A 12,879-nucleotide genomic window follows, 5' to 3' on the forward strand; every position below is an offset into this window, starting at 1 on the left:
GATCAGATATGCCAAGTGTTCGCTGCATTATTTACTGGATTCAGGACCAGTCTATATTATGAGATGACAAAGAACTAATATGTTCTTGTGGGTTTACTAAAATACAGTCTCATATTTTGAACATACCCTTTTACCCACCCACAGATTCGTATGAATACACCTGCTCAAAGCCAAATATAGAGTAAGTAAATAATAAGGACAACTTCAACAACAAAGTATGATTTTATTATTTCTATTTGGAAAGAAGAGGACATTTTGAAAATGAAATGCAGGAGTTTGGATCTGCAATGTTCCCCAAAGGCTTGGTCTCCAGTACAGCATTGTTCCAGGCGGGGCTTTGGAAAACGATTTCATAGCCGAACAGAGTGGACTATCCTGGGGGTCGAAACTGTAGAAGGCAAGTCCTCCCCCTCGAAGGGCACATCTTACCCCCAGAACTTCTCCTCTCCTTTCTCTCTCTCTTTGTTTCCCAGGCCCAGAGCAATGGCGTCAGCTGACAATAGGCTGAACTCTCAAACGTTCAGATATTTTGTCACATTGAAAGAAAGCTGACAAAATATCCATTTATTTATTTGGACCCATAAAGTTTGTTTTCCCTGTCACTTTCCTAAAAACCGCTTAACATATTGACTTTATCATCTGTTACCTCCTGAATGCCCATGTTGTGCAAATAGCAACTGTATTTAGCATAAAGTTACAAAAACATTCCTAGATAAGTTAGATAGTGCATGGGCAGTATGTAAGTAGAAGTTTGGTTTAGTCAAGAAAAAGCAGCCAGGCATGATGGTGGAAGGCTGTAATCCCAGCAGCCTGGGAGGCTGAGGCAGGAGGACCACATGTTCAAAGCCGGCTTTAGCAACTTAGTGAGACCCTATCTTAAAATAAAAAAGTGAAAAGGGCTGGGGATGTGGCTCAGAGTTTAAGCGCCTCTGCATTCAATCCTTGGTACAAAAAAATGCAATTTTTCTTGAAATAATGGTCTCAATTCTGTATGTAGTGACAACCCCCTTAGCATTTTCACTTAGCAGTATTCCTCATCTCTCACCAACTCACCGAAAATATTTATATTTTTTAGTTAATTTAAATGTTGGTGAAAAAAAAACAAATACCACTGTTTCTTGAAATTAGATTGATTTGTTCATTATAATGCAAAACTTGATATGATTTCTCTGAAGATTGACTTACTCCCAAGGAGTTGACTTTTTATTTATTTATTTATTTTTTTTTTTTACTTGAGGTTGAACCCAGAGATTCTTGGATACCACTGGGCCACATCCCCAGCCCTTTCTAATTTTTTGTTTTGTTTTGTTTTAATTTTGAGATGGGGTCTCAGTAAGTTGCAGAGACTGGCTCTGAACTTGTCATCCTCTTGCCTCAGCCTCCCCAGTCACAGGGATGACAGGCACACGCCATCACCCCTGTCCTGATTCCTCTTATTTTGCCATTTTAAGATGGAAAGAAATAGAAATGGGTTGGCAATCTTTTCTGAGTTTAGTATATTCATAAAATATTATTTTCAGATCATAATTTGTATATAATACTTCATTTAAATTTTAATTATTTATTATTGTAGCTAACCAAAATTTTGAACATGAGAAAATTACTTTTTATTCTTATTTTAAGTTACATATTATATATCCATGAATGAGATGTTAGAAAGAATAGGGAATTAGGGTAAAGTTCATTTTGTGCTGTTGGGTCTCAGGCTTACAATCTTGGGTAAGTTGATCCGGGACTGACATTAGGGGCAGTCTAGGTAGATGTTGAAGAGGAATTCAAGAAGACAACCAGTCAATGAAAGCACTTTTGAGAGAAGGGGAAGCACCATAATTTATGTGGGCTGTGAAAAACAGGTTCTGCCAACTCTCCTGAGATTTTTAAGTCACTGTCTTGTAGCCAGCAAGTAGTCAACTGGTAGGCAGGACAGCATGCTAAACTTTGGGTCCAAGGACACAGCTACAATGTGGTAGTTCAAACATATATCAATAGTCAACTGAGGTAGCTAATCAGCTAAAATTTATTGTTTCAGTGATGAAAAGTCTTCAAATGCACACACACACACACACACACACACTACATATGCATAGAATTCAGTAAAAACTACACTGCTAAATCACTAAAAATAAAAATGCTTTAAAAGACATTACAAGACTATGAAAAAAGATTGGATAAAAATTGAACAATATGAGGTGCTTGAAAGATATTATCTTCATGAGTATCATTAATAATTGAAATAACAATAATGATAGCAACACAGGTTTGAAAAGCTCATTTATAAAGAGATTCCTTATCTGTCACCTTATTTGAATGTCCTATAAATTTCAATTTTATACTGTTTCTCATTCACCCAAACTTGGCTGTCCGAACAATGAAAAGGTTTGACCAAAGCCACACAGAACACACGTTCCTGCGCGTGGCCACCTGCCTACCTCTTGGACAGCTCTCACTGCAAATGTTGATAGTAAGGGAAAGACCGGTTTGAAGAAAGCATAATGGCCCCGTCACTTGTTCCTTTCTTCACACCTCTGGGGACTTACCTTGGATCACTCTGAGAAAATTTTCCCGTTTCCCCTTAATATCAAAATATGCCAGCTCTTTTATATTTATTACCCATTTTCAAGTTCTTCTTCGTGTGCTGTCTTCTCAAGTAAGTGTGGTGGTTAATCTTGGCTGTCAACCTGACGGGATGGAGAGATGTGCAGAACGCTGGTGAAGCCCACCTCTGGGTGCCTCTGTGGGGGTGTCTGCAGAGGTGATTGGCCTGGATCCAGTGAACTGAGGGAAGGACCTGCTGTGAATGTGGGTGGCACCACCCAGCAGGTTGGGCCCGGACGGAGAAGAGGGTGAGGCTCACAGGCATGCCCTCGAGTCTTCTTGTGTTCGGCTGCTGCCATGGTGTCACAAAGATTAGCCTCCACGTTTTCAGCCTCTGAGCGTGGACCTACACCAGCACCTCCCAGGGGACTTCCAGGCTTCCAGCTTCAGGCATGGCTGCATCCTGGGTTCCTCTCGTTCTCAGGCTCCAGTTTCATGGAACTGAGCAGCTAATGGTTTCCCTGGCTCTCCAGCCTGCAGACGGTCACTGTGGGACTACCCAGCCTCTGATCCTTGAGTCCACCTAATGAAAATCTAATGACATCCACTGTGATAATTATTTACATATATATGTATATATATATAATGTACATGTATATGTAAATTTTACATATATATGGAATTACGTGTAAATTTTATATATATGAATATATATATACACATATATATATATATAGTCACTCAATTGGTTCTATTACCCTCAGAATTCTAATATGATAAGTTCTAAGCTTATTATAGGCACACATGAAATATATTCCTGTATTAATATCCTACTATAGTTAAAATATCATAGCACTTTTTTAAGCCTATGAATGAAAGGCACATTCACAGATGTACTGGTTAATTTAACCCCTCTCCTTCTTCTGAAGTTGCTCTACAAAATATGACAGCAGACTAACACCACACTTTAGGTGACTAATGTTTGCCTATTTGACAATTGATGGATTCTGCTAAGTGTGTTAATGGTAATAAGATATATTTGTAGGGATGATGTTTTCTAAATTATACCAATGCTATTTTTTAAAATGAGGAAGAAACCAAAATTCTACCCGGTATAAGTAAATGTATACTTTTATTTCAGGAAGCATAGCTTAAAGGATGAATGAAAATTGTGTGAGTGATCTCCCTGCTGTGTTTCAATAGAATTATGGCTCCAGCAGCCAGTTCCACACCAAATATTTTAGTCCTGAAAATCTATTGAAGATCAATGGATCCATGGGAGGAACATATTTTTCCTGCAGCACTCCTCTAGGAACTACCTCTATGGCTTATTTGTGATGATTAAATGTTTGTATGGAATTTCTAAGATGTTGGTTGGTTTTATTTATCTTCCCTCCGCCTAATGTGTTTACTGTGGGAATTATTTCTGATGGAGTTTTACAGTGAGCTATTAATTCTTACATGCTGTTTTGTGATGTGCTTTCTTTTTAGTTTTCTTTTGTCAACGATCTTTTTGTTGCTTTAGATAATTGAGATAAGGATCATCTTTTTAAGTACTCAGGGTGGATCCAGATGCAATGCAAATGCTTGCATTAATGCAATATCCTAATTTATCCTCCTGTCTTATATATAAATATATATATATATGTGTGTTATGTATATATATAACACATATAACATATATATACATATGAATCCCCTATTTGTACACATGGCTAAGATGTTTGTCTTATAATTGAATTGTTGTTATAATAATAATAATTATTATTATTATTACAATAAGACAGCAAGACAGTTTTCCATATAATAAGGCCAAGTTGCTGGAGACAAGGTGTTGGGAAAAGGAAGAGATATTATCCCAGGTTTCTCCAGATCTTCCTAGCATGTGCCTCCAAGTGAGACGTTTTCTTGTAGAAATTTCTTATTAGTGGATTTGACCCTGTCTTCTCCTGCACATCACACGTGTTTAGAAGTCTCCTGGGGGAATCTCAAATGCGTGTGACCAGAAGGCACAGGAAGAGTCTCCAGGGAGCAAGGATAGCTGCCATCTCTCTTCTCCTCTGAACCCTTTTACTGTTTCTGGACACATCCCACATTTCTATCTAGATCAACTTTTCATCTTAGTGCCAGGATTTCCACCAGAAGGATTTCTCTTGGGTGACCCTGCCTTGGAGCCGCTGGGGGACCTAGGTGCACAGTGGTCTGAGATAAAATGAGGGAGAGCTCTTTCACTCTTTCTGGGTAAAATATTGTAAAGAGATGATGGAGCAGTAGTATTTATGGACTGGTGACATGCTATGTGTTATATTCTTTTCTGTTTTCCTTAGCCAAACATGTCAGATACTAGAATCTGGGATAAGTTCTTGTGCCAAATGCCATGAAGAGAAAGTCTTGGTCTGCCGTGAGCTTTCTCTGCTCCACCCCCTCTTTATGGTGCATTCTCTTCCTTGAGGTTTCTATGTCCTTTCTTCAGAAATGACATTTTTGGATAGATATTGGTCTCGAATGCCCTAGTCACTCATATCCTAACTGTGATGTAACAGGTTGCCTGAGCTCCTGCGATACATTGATCTGCAGATTTGTTAATCAAGGAGCTAGTAAAATTTCCCTTTACAAAGGCTTTCGCTGGGTATAGTGGTGCACACCTATATTCTGAGCAACTCAGCAGGTTAGGAAGGTCACAAATTCCAGACCAGTCACAGCAACTTAGTGAAAACTTGTCCTTGAAATAAAAGAACTAGGGATGTAGCTCAGTGGTGAAGTACCCCTGCTCAGTACTGCAAAAAAGAAAAAAAAAAAAATGTTTTTTTTTTTTTTTTTAAAGTTTTCTCAGTGAAGTCTGTTCTGTAAATCAGAAAAGTGCACCCAAACTTGAAGGCCTCTTGTTCAGTGATCACGCACACTTCAACCATGTATTTTGCTTCTTTAAGGTAGAAAGAAATAATAAAAATGGTAATAACTTTTATCAAAGAAAATATTTAAATCATACTTTCTATTCAAAATAAAAATGGATAAATAGGTTTCTTGAGACTCAGAAGAAATGGTCTACTGTTGAATTTTCTATTTTCAGCAGCGTATATCGTTCAGGGCGAAACTGGTAACTCAAGGAGACCATAGTCTATAACTTAGCTTTGTCACATACCAACAAACGAGTTATGCAATTTCTCTCAGTACCTGTTTCTTACTCTCACACCAGGTTTTTAAACCTAACCTCCCAAGAAGGATGGTTTTTAAGATGAGAGGACACAATGCCTGTAAACCGGGCAGTGCAGAATCAAGTGACAATATCCCAGTGATATAACATTGTCGGGGTGCATAGCACCTTGGTAGCAGTAGTGGTAATAGAGTCTCTTCTGAATGGCTAAACTGAAGAAGCTGACATTTTTAACCACCAAAATGTTCCTAAGAATTGGAGAAGAAGCAAACTGCCACAGTCTGTTTGGAATGCTATAACACAACATGATAAATTGCATGGCTCATAAACAGCTGAAATTTATTTCTTGCTCTTCTGGAGGATGGGAAGTGTAAGTCAAGGTGCTGGTAAATTCAGTGTCTGAGAAGGGCAATGCCCTGGTTCATAGGAAGGCACTTTCTCACTGTGTTTTCACATGGCTGAAGGGGCCTGCTGGCTCTCTGGGGTCTTTTTTATCAAAACATTAAACAGTGCACTGTAAATAAAAATAAATGAAACATAGGACTATAGAAAACTAAAGAATTTTGCTTATAAGAAGACACAAGTTTGTGATGCAGAAACAACAACGATTTTTGAAATTCCTACAAGTGCAAGAGCACATTTAATTCTTTTAAAAAAAACAAATAATCCGATAAAAAAATGAAGTAAGTGTATGAATAAATATCTCACATAAAAAAAGTATGCATGGGTCCTAAAAATGTGAATAAAAGTCAGAGACATTTAATGACCAGAGAAATGTAAATCTGGACTATAACAAGGTACCATATTTTATCCATTTGATACAGAAGCAATTAAGGTCTGACTGGCAAGTAGAGGAAGTTATGAGCAGACATCTGGTTTCTTTTCCATCATTGACAGAAGCATACCTAGATAAAACAAATGAGAAAATGATTTTGTTTTATTCTTAAAATTAAACATTCAAGATGGCGGAAAGAGACAGACATCATGACCCTATGTACATGCGTGATTACAGGAATGGAATGAATCTGCATTGTGCACAACCACAGAAAGGAAAAGTTGTACACCATTTGTGTACAATGAATCAAAATGCAGTCTGTATAAATAAAAAACAAATAAATTTTTAAAAATTATAAAGGTTAAAAACACCTAAACATTCACATATATTATAAGTCCATGCTGAGATGTATAATCAAATGCAGCTCTTGTACTTGTACAATTCAGTACCTAGAAATGAAAAATTACAGAAACACTATTCATAATATCAATAACATGGCAAAAACAGAAGTGCCCACTTAAAGGTGAATTGATGAACAAGTTTAGAAATGCATATTGAAATCAAAACTCTGCTCATAGAAAATGATTGACTTAAGAATTTAGGTGTACAATTACTTCTAAAAGAATAGATATGGGTTAAAGGAGCAAATGGATAAACATGAGATTATTCTGAAGGTTCTAGTTCTTATTTGCAGTAGTGAGTCTATAGATAATTATTACATTTTTAATGATTAAGCAGCAAGTAAAATGAAATAATAATAACTAAAAGTCTATTTATGGACCAATGATAAAAATGTGCTAGGACTACAGAATTATGATTAATCGAATTTTGTGCATATGAAATATTCTTAAATAAAACACAAACTAATAATCTAATCAAGGACACCATTGTAAAAATTAAATGTGATCACACACAGAAAGCATTGACATAGAGAGGGTTCTCATTTTTTGTGTGTGTATTTTATAAACATTTTTTTGAAATCTAAGTTAATTGTGTTCGCTTATTAACAAGTAATCTGATTTGGTGTTTGTGTTACACTCTCCCATTCTCTATCATCTTGAAAAAACTGTGCACTCTATACATTACTCAGCACACAATTACACATAGAAGTGGAGGGAATGATCACACTGAAATAAATAAAACTGCAATGACATACCTCCATAATTACTTACTTCTGATTTGACAAAATTACTGGGTGTGACTTATAACTTAGTGTTTATGGTTGGTAAAGAGGTACTTAATTTCTGTTTATGTATACTAATGATGGTGTTACGTGATTAGGAATTTCAGTGATTGAGGAACAAAATACATAACTTTCTTACAAAAATGCATGATTTTAAATGGTATGTGTGTAAATTATCTTGAAAATTTTGATATTTACAAACCTGTAAGTTTGACCTAAAATACATGAAAGAAAGGAGAGATCTTCAGTTGGTTACTTAATGACACATAACAAATTCAGGGGAATGCATTTAGAATTCGGATCTTCCTAACTTTCTGTACTTTTTGCCTTTCAGATTCCATTACTGAGTGAAAAGCAAGATGCCTGTGGTAATGTACTGGAATGTTCTGGAATACGTGGTCTGAAGCAATTATGTTTCTTATCTTTTTGATTCATCCCATTTTTTGGTATTGGGCATAGTTCTACTTTGCAAAATTATTTTTAAATATTTATATAAGTCAAATGTAGAACCAGAAAGCAAGTGAACTTTGTACCCTATGACAGCAGGAGTATGTATACATTTAAAAAGTTACAAAAATGAAGCTGTTACACTTGAACAGAATTCCTTCCAAAATGCAGTGCCTTGAAAAGAACAGACTAGGAATATGTGACACTTGGATCTGCTAATGGTTTCTACATTGGTACATTCTGCTATTGCTTTGAGGTAAAGCTAAATTCATCAAGAAATGAACTTTAAATTCTTAAAACTTCCAATTGTCATTTCTTTAGCTTTTAGCATTAATAATGTATATGCATATTATATTGGGAAATGATGTCAGAAAAACTAGTACTATAAAATAATTTTACTTTACAAATTAACTTACATAGTGAGTGATGTGAAGACCACTATTAATTTTTCTTTATAATTACTTCTTAAAATTGAAATTACCCTTAAATTGCTATTGAACAGTTAGCCAATGAGAATAACTCCTCATAATGGGTGATGGAGCTGTACGAGGAAAGAATTTGAGTCTTCTAAGATAATGCTGGGAAAGCTAGCAATTATGCAACAATTCCTGGAAAACGTTCCATACTATAGAGTGTACACATACTTTTGTGTTCTAGGGATAGGTGACAAAAATATATCTAGGCAGTAAACTTGTAGTGTAGTGTGACTTATTTTGGGTAAAACATAGCTTTGAGCATGAAATCATTTCAAAAATCAATAATATTTTAAAACATAGTTTTTAACCTCAAGGATTTTAATTCATATACTTTTCTAGAAATAGAAATTTATTTCTAGAAATAAATTTAAGTAATGCTTGAAAAATTAGTTAAGAGTATTTCTAATATCTATAAAATTTGCAAGCGCTCTTATCATTAACCACAGAAAAATAATTGGTTCCTCAAAGGGAAATAAAAGAGCAGTGTGGTCAGGTGGCCACAGTTCTGCCAGGGTGCCATGGAGTCACTGGACACGTCACAGGTCTCCACAACAACCTGACTGCCTTCATGGTAGAAGCATGGAGCTTTTAGTTTCAGGGACTGGAATCTTCTTCAAAACAACTTGGCCTTGATACCTTTGGTAATTCATTTTCATTACCAGTGCTTTAGTTATAGTCAGTGTATTTTAGACTCATTCATAAGAATTAGTTTTCATAAGGAGCGCTTAAGAAGACAACAGATCTTTAGAAAATGGAACTTATTTGGACAACTTTTCCCAATTCTCCAGGGCTGATCTTATGGAATAGGCTTGAAACTTGAAACTTGTCATTGAAAAAGGAACATCTACAGACAAAGATCTCTTGTTTTATTTTTCATTTCAAGGGCCCTGTGGCAGAGTCAGCAAGTTGTCAAATACACAATAATTTAACAACAGGCAGCTGTTGCTGGGAGCCTGGCCAAAGGGTTGTATTTCATAGTCATCTCACATCTGGGCGCTTCTCATAAGATGTATGTCGCTCTTGAATTGAAGAACGCCTTGTCTTGTCCAGCTTCTCATCCAGCACCTGCCAAGTGTCTGTAGAGAGTTCTGAGTTCCCCAAGGAAGGGGATCACATACTGAATGGATCTGTCCTGCCCACCGCTGAAGGAGCAAGGCCACCTGCCCATACAGCATCAGCTCTGCATCTTTATATGAAGGAAATGAGTTTTATAGCATCACACTGCTGAAGTGAGAGAAGGCTTAAAGCTGCTAGCTTGAAAATTACTAAGGATGCCTTGTTTTGAATTCAATACCCCATTTGTGCACACAGGCTGGTGAATAGCAATTGAATCAAATCTCCTCTTGTCACCTGGACAGGTAGTGATCATCTATTCCACAAGTGCTGCCCATTTCTTCAGATTTTTTCATAGACATGTTCACCTGCTGACCATGCTGACTTTTCCCAGACATCCCTGAAGCGTTTTCAGAGAGCCAATGGATTCTTGAGGTTTTGTCCCTAACTTTGAGAGCTGTTCATCACTGTACATTTTTATTTATATGTGTATTATTTCTGGTTTTAAGGGATTTTTATTATTGATGACTTTCAAAATTCCAAAATTTAGTAAGAAATCATCTGCTAAAATATTATCAAACAAAATCAACAACAAAAAAGGAATTAGCTCCAGAAAAGTATATTTTTTCAAATAGATTTGACAAAATATTGAAACAACTAAGTTTAGGAGGTTCAGAGGGAAATCAATTCCTCAACAGCAAATAACATTTCCTTTTTTTTCCCCCTGTGGGGTACTGGGGATTGAACTCAGGGGCATTTGACCACTAGGCACACCACCACCCCAGCCTTATTTTATATTTTATTTAGAGACAGAATCACACTGAGTTACTTAGTGCCTCCCTTTTGCTGCAGCTGGCTTTGAACTGACAATCCTCCTGCCTCAGCCTCCTGAGCCACCTCACCCGGCAGCAAACAACACTTCTATGCAAGAAAATCAGGTGCAGTAAAACAAAAATCAGGAAAGTAAGGATAAATGATTATATAATAAACAGTATAAACAGGTAATTAAAATGGACACTTTTTAATGCAAAAGTTGTAATATTCTTTGTCAAATAATAAACTGAACAGAAAATTGCATCATTTATGTAAGGACAATCTATAAAATTCAAAGGAATGGGAGAGAAATAAAATGCAATAGAGAAAAAATTGAAAGATATCAGGCATAGTATGACAGACAATCTAGAAATTGCAAAGGGACAGTGGGTAATTAATAATCAACATGAAAACGGGAGAAAATAATTAATAAAACAAAGGGACATTTGAATGGACAAAATATGATAGCAAAAACGAATGAATCCAAGTATGTCTGTAAATGACCGATTTAAGATACATACATCCAAACGGAATACAAAATTCCCAGTATATGTATGCCACTTAATAATGATATATACTCTTCTATAATATACTATGTAATCATGTAAAATAAAATATGTATCATTACAAGTCATGAAAATACTGAAGCTGCTAAACACTACTACAATCATGCATGGATTATTGCATTTTCCATACATGTATCATAATAGACTGATATTTGCTTACACCTCAGTTTAAAAAAAAATGTATATTCTTAACCCCCAAAAGATAGTGTTTGCATGTGAGGCATTGGGTAGGTAACTAAGGCATAAGGAAGGAGCTGTCATGAATGAGACTGATATCACATAGACCTCAAAGAGATTTCTATCCTCTTGGTGCACATGAGGATGCTATGAGAAGATGACCATCTGTGAACCAGAAAGCAGTGCAGAGTCTGCTGTCACCTTGATCTTGGACTTCGCAACCTCTGGAACTGTGCGAAATGAGCTTCTGATTTTCTGAGCCATCCAGCATGTGGTATTTTGTTATAGCAGCCTGAATGGACTGAAACAGTTACAATTATTAACATCACTTGTTAAATAGGTTTGTAAGAAGGTAAAGTCCTCTTCTAGTCTTTTGATTTAAAACAAAATAGAGAATAAATACACAAATACACCCATAAATTGACAAGTTTAAAATTATTGTGAATGTTTTAAACACAGTCTCATAAGAAATACATCATGTTAACAAAGTAATTTTCAATGTTTCAATACACCAGGTATTTAACAAGTATTAACCCTGCGCTCCCTGAATAAGGATGCATATTCTTAAAAGTTAATTTAAAATTAATGTATATTGTAATTTTAAATTAATATTCTTTGATCAAATGACAATATGAGCTCCCAGAATTGTCTCAACAAATTTCAGAATGTAACTATATAATACAAAATATATCCTACCAATCAATTTGAATTTAAAATTAAAAAAATAAAGTTTTAAAATTTTAAATATTCTCAATAATTTGTTTAAAGAATAAAAATATCATCTGTTGAACAATGAAAGCATTTGTATTAGGATTTTTCATAGAAACAGAAACCAATGGGCAATGATCATAAAAATGGAGATTTGTTAAGATTTATTATAGAAACTGGTTCATACAATTATGGAGATCAAGGCTTTTAATTATCTGCAAGTTGGAGAACCAAGAAGGCCATTGGTGTGTAGTCTGCCCTTCCTTTGCCTCTTATATTAAAGTCCTCAATCAATAAGAAGTTATCATCTCACACTGGTGAGTGTGTACCTTCTTTACCGGGTCTACTGATTATGTGCTAATCTCTTAATAAACACCCTCACAGACACACCAAGAAATAGTTTATGAGCTATGTGGGCATCTTGTAGACTAGTAAAATTGATACATAACATTAACCAGATAGCAAAATTTGGGGAAATGCAATTAAAATCTCATATTGAAGTAAATTTATACTTAAGCACCTAAGTTTTATTTTTAAATAACAAGAGTACTGAAAATGAAAGCATTAGATATTCAAATTAAGAAACTTGGAAGGATATAGTAAACATAAATGATGTAAAAAGTAGAATAAAACTGGTTCAAAACAAAAACTAAGAAAACATTTTACAAATCTGACCACCAACAAAAAAAAAAATTCCTTTTATTAAAAAAATACAAATAAAACACACTAAAAAGAATCAAGGGTCATTAGAGAATGGAGAAAACAACAGTTTTAATATTAATATTAAGCAATATTAGAACAAAAGGAGAGGTATAATCATTTAGCAGAACTGCATTAATCAAAAGGTTAGTGTGTGCAGTGTTATCATAATGCTTCTGAATGCTTATTCAAAGTTTCCAAACTTACTCCAAATTTTAATAGTGGTTCGTTCTTGGCAATGATATTATGCACTATTATTCTTTTTAGCAGAATTTTATATTAAAATTATTTTT

The sequence above is a fragment of the Sciurus vulgaris genome, assembly GCF_902686455.1.
Source record: "Sciurus vulgaris genome assembly, chromosome: 13".
NCBI classification, from domain to species: domain Eukaryota; kingdom Metazoa; phylum Chordata; class Mammalia; order Rodentia; family Sciuridae; genus Sciurus; species Sciurus vulgaris.